This window comes from Balearica regulorum, chromosome 11 (assembly GCF_011004875.1).
Source record: "Balearica regulorum gibbericeps isolate bBalReg1 chromosome 11, bBalReg1.pri, whole genome shotgun sequence".
NCBI classification, from domain to species: domain Eukaryota; kingdom Metazoa; phylum Chordata; class Aves; order Gruiformes; family Gruidae; genus Balearica; species Balearica regulorum.
In genome coordinates, this window is record NC_046194.1 from 8,879,075 (window position 1) to 8,892,608 (window position 13,534).

Here is a 13,534-nt window from a genome sequence, read left to right on the forward strand (position 1 = left end):
TTTAATCTTAAGTTTGCTGATTTTTCACCTAAGCCTTGTTTTAAACCTTGAAGGTCGAAATTTCCCAAATCTTGCCCTTTGAATCTGCTGTAACTGGGGAGTTCCGCAGTTTTTGTTTTTTGTTTTGTTTTGTTTTTTTCTCTCTTTTCCCTTTCCTTTTCTTTTTCTCTCTGCAGTTAGCCGTTCCTGCTCAGCACTCCAAGGTCCCTTTCTGGTTTTCCACGCGTGGCTTTGAGCTCCCGGCGGCTCCCGCGCGTTTCTTATTCGCAAAGCCGCGAATGCCTTTGCATTCCGGGCACAATGACCCTCTGTTCCCTGTAAGCTTTCTTCAGCTCCGACATCTAAATCACCAGCCCCACAGCAGGCAGAATCCCCTTCTGTTTCCTCCTTTGAAATGTTTATCTTTGCACCTACTAACTGAGGTTCATATGCTCGAACAAGGAGTTTGGGAGGCCATTCTTTTCCTTTTGAACCCTTCTTCCTCTTGAATTCTTGTAATTGCCGTATTGTAGACGTTTTTTTCAATCTCTTCACTCTCTCTAAAGGCAATTTTTCAAACATCAGTGATTCAGATTGATTGGCTTGACTGAAAAAGTCCTGTGCGCTGAAATTAAGAGAAAATAACTCCTCCCAGTGTTTTCTTTCCATTCCTCAGTTTTCTTTCCTATCACAGGGGGAAAAAAAAATAAACCAAGATACTTTTGCTTTGATGTGAATGCTGATTATTTTTATTGCCGAAAGGTTTAAAACTTCGAATACCTTTCTTTAGCAGTTCTTATATAAGGCTGGTGGGAAACACACACCAAGGTAGTTTTATTCAGTGTAAGTAAGGGTCTTAGCAACATTACAACACACTAACTAAACTATACAAGGAGCTCAACTGTATTTTAGCTGTTGGTGTGATATTAAAGCCATTGGTATGATATTATTTTGTTGAAAGAAACATTTTGGAACTATGTTTTTTAAAACCAAATAAATGTGTATAGCTCATGCATGAAGCAAAACTTATTTTTTAAATAAAGTAAATTTTAGATTACTTATGTTTGAAATGTTTTCATTTATGGACTGAGGATTACAAACTCTGTTGTAAACTCGCTTCTTCATTTAATTAACCACTCAAGCTCTTCAAAGGTACTTACTTTGTTTTAACATTTGCGTTGGGATCCGAATATGTGAAACGCTGCTGCCATTTAGGTGCTAAGTGTTATTTAAGAACTGTGGAGGTGTCAGACCATATTATGCTGAATTACTGGAAAGCTATACATAGTATAGACAGGCAATATATGCTGCATCTGGTAACCCTGACAATTGCCCTTTAATCCTGACCTGCAAGATTCCTGATATTCCAGTCATAGGCTATTTTTTGCGTACAAACTGAGCAGAGACACAATTATACAGAATTATGTAAGTTTTGCTGGGGAAACAAACTTCTGTAGGAACTTCAAGGGCACCGTACCACTTAAAACCAAATCAGGACATGTACCAAACCCTCCAGGAGTGAAAAACTTGGAGTATGTTATTATCGTATTTGCTCAGAGTTATTTGTTCAGGTATGTTTCATTGCACCGTAATTGCTGAACTGAGGAGATGAAACCCAGTTTACTTGCTGTTAAAAATAGAAAAGTAACAAATTTTATCTGGATTTACATTAAAATCCCATAAGAACAACTGCATGAGGTGAAATATATTGACAAAGGATTATGGTAAATGTTTGTCCGTTCTCAGAATTGGATAATCTAAGTATAATTTAAAATTTTATAAGTATTATAAGTAGTATAAACTAGATGTGAACAAGATTTTTGACGCATGCTTTGTATTTGTGGATGAGGAAAGGTAGTAACTAAATAACAGCAGTAATATTTCACTTAACCAAAGTCAAGCAACTGGACAGTAATGGGTTCACAGATGCTTTATTATATGTCGAGGTACTCCTATATGGTATGAGTATGAATAAATTGAAATACAAATGCTGCAGAAAGGATGTCTTCTACTTTGGTTTCCATATCAACTTCTCACTGACATTAGAGGAGCATCAGCGTGAATTGAAGGCAGTTTGAAGTCCTGAATTTCTGTCTTGGTTGACTGAGGATTAGTAATCATGGAATCTGTCTTCCTCCTCTGTGGGATTTTGGTCTTCCTGATCTAGAAGTTATTAGACAGTGGTGCAGATTCTTTAGTCCAGATTCTAACAAGCAGGTACCTCCATCTTAGGGGTCAGCGACTAAATTAATCTGGAAAGGAGTCTGAAGTTGTACAGGCAAGGATCTTATTAATCGTAAGAGAATGGCAACTTCACCTAGAGTTGTCCTAGAACAAGACTGACGTGCACTAGGGGTGCATGTAACAGAAATTTGCAGCCTGTTTTCTGTAGTGAGGAGCCATTCAGGGCAATTATAAGGCAATTTGCAAGAGTGGTACATTCGTGTAACAGGTTAGAAACAAAAATGCAGTTGCAAAAAAGAAAAAAGGGAAAAGGAAGAAAAGCAAGACAGGATGAAAGACAAAAAAAGGCAGGAAGAGGTAGGAAGGAAGGAAGCAAGGAAAGAAGGAAAGAAAAAGAAAATGTAAATACTATTATTTATCTATTATAATGCTAAGCTTTGAATTATTCCAACTATGTATCCCAAAACTCAGCTCCAAACTTTGGAAACGTAGGATTTCTGACCACGTTACCCATGAATAAAATTAGCCATGACATACTCGTTTCATAATAAGAGAATGCTGACTTCCAATGCAGCAAATACACAAACTAAAACCAAACAACACATTTGCATTTAATTAAATACTGAAGGCTTGAATTTTCAAACAGACTGCCCCAGCACTCACCTAACTCTGCCAAGCTGGTATGCCGCACAGACTTCACCAGGGCAGAAACTGGATCTCAAAATTTTGGATACCTGTCGCATAAATCACTCTTGGGCATGTATGTGAGACAGAGCAAACAGCATGATCTACAAAAATGTTTTGTGCCAATATAATTGCCTGATAAATCAGTGAAAAATTAAATAGTAGCACAAAGAGTTATAAACCACTATTCCTAGCCCGGCACAGGTTCTCTGTGCAGCTTAGTCCTCTTCTACTACACAGGTAAATTATACAAGTTAAAAGCAACCGACATGAGTTACAGCTACCTTTGGAACTGTGGCAGTTCTCCAGCAACATGCTGATGCCCCTAGCTCTGTAATTGCAACAATTTTGGTCACAATTTTATTCTCTTGGTCTGGCAGCCTATCCTCTTAGGCTTGCCCTAAAAACGGGCTTTCTTACATGATATATACTATACCTCTGAGCTAGGCTGGTAGCTAAGGGGCTACAGGAGAGGAGGGAAGGAGAAATTCATCAGGTTTCCTGCTGCAGCCTGATCTCAGAGGAAGCCCTTGTTTCCTGCAGCTTGGGTAGGGGAGCCCTACAAGCCAGCTGGATATTTACTTCAAGAAAAAGATCTATTTAAATAAGTCAAAAGCTAAGTAGGATCAAGCAAAGAGCAGTGCCGAGCAAGGCTGGAAAGAACACCACCAGTCCTGCCAGAGAAATCAGAAGCCACCAGATCTGGCACTGCTATGCAGCAGTGTTTGCGTCTGTGCTATCAGGACAGACCATCCCGTCATCGCCTTGCGAGAAGATGGTGCATCCACGATCAAGCTCTGTACTTGTGGGGTCTCCTCTTCCAGTCTAATGACAAGCACATAGCAGAAGGGAATGGAGAGGGTCTCAACCTCTCCGACAACCAGTAACTCTTTGTGAGCCAGGTAAATTTGCCCTAGACACCCTCTAAGAAAGAACCTAATGAAAGAAGAGAGGAGCACTCAGGTGGATTTATTTGTCTTTTTCTTAATTTTCATTTCTTCATCCCTCCCCACCCTTATTTCTCCACCTCAGTGCTTTCCCCACTGTATTTTCTCCTTTCCTAAAAGTGCTTGTCAAATGTCTCCCAGCACAGAAAAAAGAGGTTGCTTTTTGAAGTGACAGTTATATTTTAGGAGCATGCACTGGCAGAAAAACAAAACAAAAAAAAAGGAGAAAAAAAAAGGGGGGGGGGAACACTTCAAGCAACATAAGATCATTCCAGACAGCATGCTTTCTTGGGTTAGACAGCTTTTCTAGCAACCGAACAACAATTCCAACAGTAAAGAATTCCAGTTACAGACTAGGAACTGCTAATTTGAAGCTGACACCCATAAAACTGAAACGGGGCCCCAGTACCCCATGAGCAGATCAGGAGCCGCCCCCGGCACACCACACACTGCAGAAGCTGTTTGCAGAAAGGTGTGCTGGGTGGGCAGTGACAGCCACGTCCAGACTCGCCAGGACTGGATGCTGGCCTGTGTAACAGCAAAAATGCTTCTGCTGAATCTGTGTTAGCTACAGCGGGTACGAGGGGACACTGCTGTCGTCGGGGTCACTCCAGTTCAACAGCACTGGATGCAGCAAAACTTTGGACAAAGAGGAACACAAATATTTAGAAGAAGGAATCAAACCACAGACAGAACTTGGTGACGAACCATGATTTTTAACTTCTTATTACATTCATAGAATCATAAAATCATAGAATCATAGAATGGTTTGGGCTGGAAGGGACCTCAAAGATCATCTAGTTCCAACCCCCCTGCTGCGGGCAGGGACACCCTCCACTAGACCAGGTTGCCCAAAGCCCCATCCAACCTGGCCTTGAACACTGCCAGGGATGGGGCCTCCACAGCTTCTCTGGGCAATCTGTGCCAGTGCCTCACCACTCTAACAGTGAGGAATTTCTTTCTAACATCTAATCTAAATCGACCCTCCTTCAGCTTGAACCCATTACCCCTTGTCCTGTCACTACACTCCCTGATAACCGGTCCCTCACCATCTTTCCTGTAGGCCCCTTCAGGTACTGGTAAGCTGCAATTAGATCTCCCTGGAGCCTTCTCTTCTCCAGGCTGAATTCAACATTGTGTTAAATCATCTGTTTTCAAGCTCTAACAACCAAGATGAGATAAAGAAAGAGACATTTTAGTGTTGCTTTTCTGGGACATTCAACTTTCTCTCTCAGAAATGCTCTCCTTTGGAAACATGGCTCAGCCAGAATCCATTTGAGATGAAAACCCCTAAAATAAAAATAAATCCAGTGTACTGCTACAAGTCTACATGCTAGCTGATGTTACTCCCCAGCGTGCGTCTTCCACCAGACACAGTCACCATCCCTGCGAGCACAACGGTTGAAAATAAGCCCCTTTATCTTCCCAGCTTTCACCTGAATCAGATCAACCAAACACATCTATGTACATTACTTAATGATTTTTCTTAATGAGGACTAGAGACTGTACAATACGAGTTACTCTGTCCTTAACCACTGTCCTTAACCACTGTCCAACCCAAACCGTTCTATGAATCTGTATCACAGGAAGAGGAAGAACAGGTAGCACTGCATGAAGACACAAAGAAAATTTCCAATGGTTTTTATTTTCCTTTTATTAACTCTTCCCAAATGCACAGTTTCTCTATGTGCCATGAACCACATATGAGATATGCTAGTCATTTTGCTTAAAGGACTACTAGAAGGTCCTCAGACATTACAGATGATGCAGATGGCCCGAATGCCTCTACAGAACAGGAGATCATCTGCTGCTAAATTTCCTGAGAAAATGTTCTAGAGAGGAATTAGACCCACTCACTAATTCTGCGGAGGGACTTGTTAGCTTCCCCTCTGAACATTCTGCAAGAATCTTCTCGGGGCTGTGGCTTGAAAAATGATACATTGAGGGTTATTGCCAAGAAAAGAAAGGAAAATGAAAGCTTTCAGTATAACTAATAAAAATTACTTGAATCACAACCAATTTCTCCTGCAGCTTTAGGTAGCACATGGCACAAGTTCATCCCAGAGAAAATGCAATAGCTTCTGAATTATCAAGTCACAGTCTCTTGAGACAAAGTTACGAAGCTTTTTTAAACATGATAACATAACTACATCTATTGAAATTTCATTTGAGACCAAATATATTTGAATATTAAAGAACACAAATTAGGGTGGATTTCACTGTAGATATTAGACACCAGCAGAGCCCTCCCAATGTGTTCTGGATAATACTGCAAAAGAATGAAATGCAAATCAGAAACATCTCAAACATCTTTTATTCTAAGTTATATGTTTATGTCACCTTACCATGACTACTTTTCAGAATCAAAGCTGCACTTAACTCTCTGAAAAAGTATTTAGGGAAGCAGGTGTGTCAGAAGAGAAGATACAGAAAATAAAGACATTATTCTACTGTATACTGTTTCTCTTCTTAATCTGATCACTGGAGGTGTTTGAAAAAAAAAAAAGCTCCGAAGGTCTGGGAGCTACACGTGTGGCTGGACAGTATCTTCAGGTCTAGGACGGGCACATTTTGTAGAGCTGAGGGGCCCCAGAGATATTCTGTGACCAAAACGTGATTCATCCCCTTTCTGAAAACCAGCTGCTCACTTGACAATTCTCACTGCTAATCAATATTTCATTAGTTAAAAGGTTTTTCTCTTTTTTCTGAACTCAGTGTATCCCTTTTGAGTCCTACCACAAGTTACATTAAAATTCATATATATTTCTGTCCACACAGTCACCCTTTTTTTAACTGGAAGTGAGCGGGAGAAGCAGTTTTGGTTTGGAAAGCATCCCCCATCCAACCCTCTCACATCCAACTTGTGAAGAGCTGGACTGTCGTGTAGGTTCCCGGATTTCCCAGTACAACGGCAGGTTCAGCACTGTATATTAAGAAGAATTTTCTTTGACTCCTTTAATATAAAAATTTAGCCTTCTGTGGGTAGGTCTGTATTCCTTGAGAGCAACAGAGGTTTTTGGAGATGTCACCCTTGCTTTGCTACATGCCAGCTGTGATGTCTGTGGGTTGTACTGGTTGTCCGACACGGGTGTCCCAGTGAGCGGAGGAGAGCGCTGTACTCCATCCTCTACTTGATCCTGTACTCCATCCTGTACTCCATCCTGTACTCCATCCTCCCGGAGAGTGGCCCGGCCTGAGCTTCTGACAAGGTTAGTGGAGGAGCGGGAGTCTACTGTTGCCCTTCCACAGCTGAAAGGGCATCAGAGAGCAATTGTAGCTCTTCATACCAGCTTAAATGTATTTTGCTTTTCATCAGACTAACGAACATAAAATACATTTCTGAGATATGTAATAAAGGATATTAATTTATGAAATGCAAAACTTTAAATATGAAATTATAGAAATAATATTTAAAATTTAATTATACGTTTTAAAATGTATTTTATATGTGCCTTTCTTGTATATGGTGCTAGGTTATCCTGTGCATATATGTCATGGAAATGTGTCACATATATTATTATGTGTTTCAGCCTCAACATTTACTTAGCTGAGGATATAATTAACACCTTGATAGAATGAAGCACCTCCAATTTGCATTAAGTAGTGAGCGACTGGTCTACGTTGAGCAAGGGCCAAACCTACAAACATTTATCGGAATAAGCCTTCCCTCTCAATTCTTTCAGCTTCTTTCCTTGTATTAAACGGAAGCACTGAATGAAACAGAAATTAACCATTCTTAGCCCCCAAATCTATTTTTTGTTCTGATATTAGCTTCTGTTTGATTTATGTGATCCTACTTTAAATTATCCTTCAGGCTGCTGGAGATTCTGGGCTGAGATGGGCACACAGAAAAGGCAAGTCGAGTTTAGGAAAACCATGTGGTCAAACAAGACAAGGAAGTTTGGTAGCAGCCATTAACTGATGCTTAACTTAAATGTTTGCTCACTAATTGTCATAGCCACCAACTGCAAAGAAAATGATCTTATCGTAGCATAAATGATTGCGATCCGTACATTGAACCAGAGAAAATACATCTAGTATTAAATATCAGTGAGTCTGGTCTACCAATCCAGTAGTGACTCGCCACTCTGGCACTAGATACAGCATTCTAGCAGCTGACAAATAAAATGGTTTAATTTAATTCTTGTAAATTAGAAATACCTTCTATTTCCAAGGAAACAAGAAATCTGAATGGTACCAATGAAAATGTCTTCTGGACATGGAATACTTCACAGGGTCTGTTCTTTCCCTTTCCAGGTGCCCTCCTTTTGCGCTTAGAAAAATCAGAATTGCACCTTGAGAATACAGGGTTGCATTCTTTGAAAGGGGAGGGAGTTCAGGGGGTCCATAAAATATCTTTAAAAATACTCTCTTATCTTGTTTTTCAGGGAAGATTGAAAAGGCTTTGGTGTACATTTCAGTACAAACCCCATTAATTTACAAAGTGCAGTGTTTATGTTGGGAACTGCATCCTGCTCTTTCTGTAAGCAAAATGTCTTTATCTTGACGGACTCTTTCCCCGCCCCTCAAAAAAAAAGAAGAGAATGGATCAGGATCTGCCTGCCTCGTGGGAATTTGAGTAAAAAAGGAACATGAGAATGTGAGGCGATCCACTGACAAGTGCCATGAAGTTTCTCCAAATCAGACTATTTCAGATTTTGTGCACATCTTTTTTTTTTTTCATTCGAAAACTAAACAGAACAACACTTGCTCAGAGATAATAAACTTTTCATGGAACATTTTACGTTGGGAAATAACTAGTTTTCTATCTTTAAAGGATGCGATCGGCCTTACTCCTAAAGCGTAGAGGAGTCTGACAGCCCACTACAGGCTCCAGCGCTTAGCGTCAATAAATAAATCGGGTGCCTTATCTCAGCCTCCCGTATCACTGGACGACTCTCCTCCCTCCCACCCCGTCTCCCCCCAGGATTCAGGCTTGTGTTTGACCGCTTCCCCATCCCTTACAGCCCTGCTCCGGGACCTCTCCAGCTTCTCGCACTGTTCTCCACCCAGTAGCTGCTCTTGCTCTTGCTCAGACCTTTAAAACTGCTTCAGAATACTTTGCTGTGCACGTGGGAGGGGAGAGCGACTGCCAGCTTTCTTCTTCTACAGTATTGACTTTAGCCAGGGCATGATACGGTCAAGCCACAAATTCCAACCATTAGGTCCTGGGCTGCATCTCCTCTTAAAGAGCCATCTTGTATTAGAAAGGTATATAAAAACTGAAACAACGACGGGACCGAGCTGTGGAAATGCTAAAGAGCTATACTATTGTAAATAACAAAATTTATTTAGTAGAAGTAATTTTATTTTAAAAATGAAGTACACATATTTAAGAAATGTTCTTTTTTTTTTCTTCAAATTTTTCAAAAGTAAGCTATTAAATTTCCAATCAGGAATTCAGTTTTCATTAGTCTTTTTGAAAGAGTGGAGAGGCCCAAAGAACCGTGATTTAACTGAAAGAGTAGATAACAATTCATTAGTGTTTCTCAATAAAATTACAAATACATAATAAAGCCGTTTTAAAAATACACTAGAATATTAATTAAAACAATTGTAACTGTAGCTAGATGTTGAAGTAATGTCGGATTTTTGTTGTTTGCTGATCATTAATTGCTTGAATGCTAAGAGATATTCCAGGATTAATTCTGTGACTTTATAAATAGATATTTATTAATGTTTGGATGTTCTAACAATGTGCTTAATGGTATCTTCTCTCTTGAATTGCAATCTTAACTGTAATTTAACAAAGCCTGCAACTTAAGTTCTGCTACACAAAATACCCTCCGTGCCTTAACCAACTTTAAGGTCCTTTAACTGTCTTTTTATACAGAATTTTAGGCTAGGAGGAACAAAAGGATGCACTTTTCACGACCCTGGAACCCTGTGACCACTGGGAAATCAAAAGGGTGGTGACACGAAGGAAAACTATTGTCCACAAAAATAAGCTCTTCAAGGGGCACCAGGAATGCACAATAAAATCCCAGTTTCCTTTGTGTAGCTGTTTATGCCTATGGCTTGCATCATCCAAAGCTCAAGAAAAGATCTAAACTAAAAAGGAATCCTGGTTTCTAAGAAAATTCCATATTCTTCCTTAAAAAAAAAAAAAAAAAAAAAGAACCCTATGTGAAATGGAATCTTTTAAGAATTCATCATCTCTTTATAAATTAAATATATAACTCCGTGGTAATGAAAATCCATCAGCCTGCTCTGTGGGCATCAGAGAGGTAGATTTAAAAAGTGATTCCAGCAAATAGGAGCAGATGGGAAAATAACCTGATTTGTCAGGACTGGAGGCTTTAGTGAATTTGTTGCCTTCTAACTCTGTCGTTACTAGAACATAGCAGCATGTAAGAGCTTAATTAGAGAATCAGCTCTACTTTGACCTGAAAACATTTCAAGTAAAAAAGAAAAGGAAAAAAAAAAAAAAAAAAAGAAGACAGGTCCTAAATTCTTAATTAAGCAAAGCTGCTATCGAAGCTAGGAGACTTTTTTCCACTGAAGACTGCAAATCATGGGAAAATAGCAAATAAAAAATATAGATAAATAAAATTGTGTGTGAACCTCATGTTATACTCTCTGAAAATAAGTTATTCTCTCATATATTGTTATACAAAAATTTAAAAAAATGATTGTTGTTGAAGTCTTTTTCAAAGACTTTTTCTAATTCAACTTGAAATCAGTGAAGAGAAAAAGTTCCATTGACTTTAATAAGCTTTGTATTAGGGAATTGCCTGGTAATTTATGCAAACATTATAATTACATTTTATTCTAGTAAAATTGGTTAATAAAAATGTGTACAGGTAAAAATATGCAGTTGCCACATTTTTGTTTGTGTATAAATGTTACTCGGAGATTTGCAGAGCAAAGTTAAAGTGCTGTGCTAGTGGAGCAAGTTTAGACAATGAAAATGGCCAGAAACTACTTGGAAGCAAAAGAAAAATCAACTGATTTTTCTCATTTCTTGTAAGAGACTTTAAAAAAAAAAAGTAAGCAAAAGCATATCTGGAGGAAAAAAGATACAGTTCAAAAGGCTGCAGCTTTAACAGTCTCTGGATTTATATCAGGAAAATGGAGAAGTGGGTTTTTTAAAGATTATTTTAAATTGTGTAATTAAACAGTTAAACTGATTGTGAGAGTTTATTTGTGGGGAACAATGCTAAGAGCACTGACACATTTTATATTGCAACTGTTGGTCATCTCTGCAGAAATATGTAAAATACTCACTTCTGAAAAAGCCAATTAAACTCTCCTGCAAGCAATAATGTTTAAGTTGCTAATGCATGTGATCTTTTTAACGATTATTTTTGGTTGTAGATTTTATAGTGACAATACGTGATCTGATACTTCTGAAACTGATTATGCAAAAGCTGGAAGAAGCAGCGCAACAAAAGCCCGCAACCTAACAGGCGTGCTAAAAACTTGGTAAAAAGCCCAAACCTACAAGTGACCTCTTGAGCCCCGAGGCACCTCATGCAGCCTACACCACTTTGAAGACAAACTGTACTTATTCCTAATCATGTTTTCAAACAGTTTGTGATTTGTATTTCCCACAAAGCAGATAATAAGTTTATATGGTATTCTGTGTAATCGTGTAGCAAAAAAGTAAAGAAAAGTGAAAGAATCGAAACACTCTTAAAGGTTGATGTGTTTTTTCACATTTAATCAAAACTTGATGTTACAGAGGTCAAAAGGAAATTGCAAACACAGACAAATCATAAGGGAAAAATTCATGTTAGAATTCATATTATTCTCACTGAATCTTCAGCCTTCATAAAGTTTTGTGCTTTCTGGTTAGTACAGAGAGGAACTATTTATCTTCTAGGCAAGCAAAGCACCACCACAAAATGCAGCGATGCCACAAGCCATCCACATTTTTGAACGCAGCACTCATCAGGAGGAATGTAAGAGAAGAGGATCTGGGTAAATGAGTAAGTTGGAAAGGAAAGGAGAAGTCAAGCCAAATCAAAATGAACGAAATAAAAAGGCATATCGGTTTAATGCTTTACATGACAATATCTGTAAGGTACAATCTCTCTGATACATTGGATGTTTAAATTATACAGAGGTTTATGTGGAAAATCCTGCTTCAGCATCTGCATTTCAGTTTTACATGGGAACATGTGGTTAAGTTAAAAAAAAAAATATATATATATATATACTGAGCATAGTCTTGTAATTTGCCTTTAAATCTTTTATCTTCCAAAGTACATAGCTTTGTTTAAGCAGAACAGCCAAAATCTAATGCAGAGGTACATGGCAGAAAATATACTTTAAACCAGTAACCAGAGATCTTTTTGCTGCCTTTTTATACAAAATTCTGGGTCCATTATAACAAAAGGATGCACTTTGCACGACCTTGAGAGCCTGTGACCATTGGGAAATCAAAAGGGTAGTGACACTAAGGAAAACTATTGTCCAGAAAAATAAGCCTCTCCAAGGGGCACCAAGAATCCACAATAAAATCCCTGTTTCCAAGAAAATTCAGGCATTTCCATCAAAAAAGACTGGTAAGATAAATAGAATGTCCTCATAAGCCACAGATTCTTAATAATACAAAATGTCTAAGTCCATGGTAAACAAAGCGCCAACGAAAACTAACATCTACTAACTCAGGCTTCTCAAGACCCAGGTCATGACCCAGCGCCTTGTCACAAGGTACCTCAAAAGCATTTCTTAGCTGAAATTGCACAGAATTGGTTTTGCATAAGAGAAATTTGGGTTAGAGTTTTGCTCCTGTGCAGAGCTCATAAAACTCCTGCAACTATCTTCTTGCCGACAGATACGATTTCAGTGTTAATAATTATTGGCTGCCCTTATCTTTTAAGCATTTCAGTTTACGTGAGAACACATGCTGATTTAAAAGAAACCCCAGCGTGCTACTTGCTTCCTTGCTGCCTGCCCTTAAATTTTGTGCATTTTCCTTTCCCCCTCCCTAAGTTATTCAATTACTCCACTTTGAAACTTTAAAAAATCAATAGTAAATGCATTTTGCTATACATTTTGCATACTGCTTTAGAATTCTTTATTAAGACCCTTTATTTTTTCAAAAATTTTTTTTTTACTTGATTCTCCTCAGTTTCTTCTAATGATTGTATGTGAGAAAAATTATCAGTGATCGGTTCAAATATCAGAATTTAGTATTTTGTGAAAAAGAAGTGTGGATGACAAAGTCGTTTGCAGGATGTATGATTTTTGATAGAGTCCTGCCTGTAGTACTAAACTCACCTTTTTTCTATCTCAATCCTGTAGGAGGCAGAAGTCAACAAATCTTTCACCATTTTACGCAGCACGAAGGCATTTTTGTCCCCGAATGCCGTGGTTTTGCTAGTCAGTACTGGCAAGAATTAATCAAACAGAGGAAGTTATACATATCGATATTTTTAGTTGATATATACTTTTTAGAGTCTCATCCTGAAAATATTTACGTGCACAAGTAACTTTGCTCACATAAACAAAGCTAGTTGCATGTTTAGGCGTTTGCAGAACTGGCCTATAATTTCCATGAAAATCTAAAGAAAATAATGTATGATTTTTCTGGAAGAGTTAACTAAAGGGCGTATGTGATAGGAGGACTTGGGAACCAGATGACTTATTTATTAACTCAATTTCATATAAATTCTTAAGAGTTTCTGCCTCCAAGAATTTCTACACCTTGGCTTTAAGTTTAACTTTTATCCTTGCAAAAAATGGTGGGGAATGTTATTGAAGTTACAATGTTATGAGTTTGTTTCGAGGGC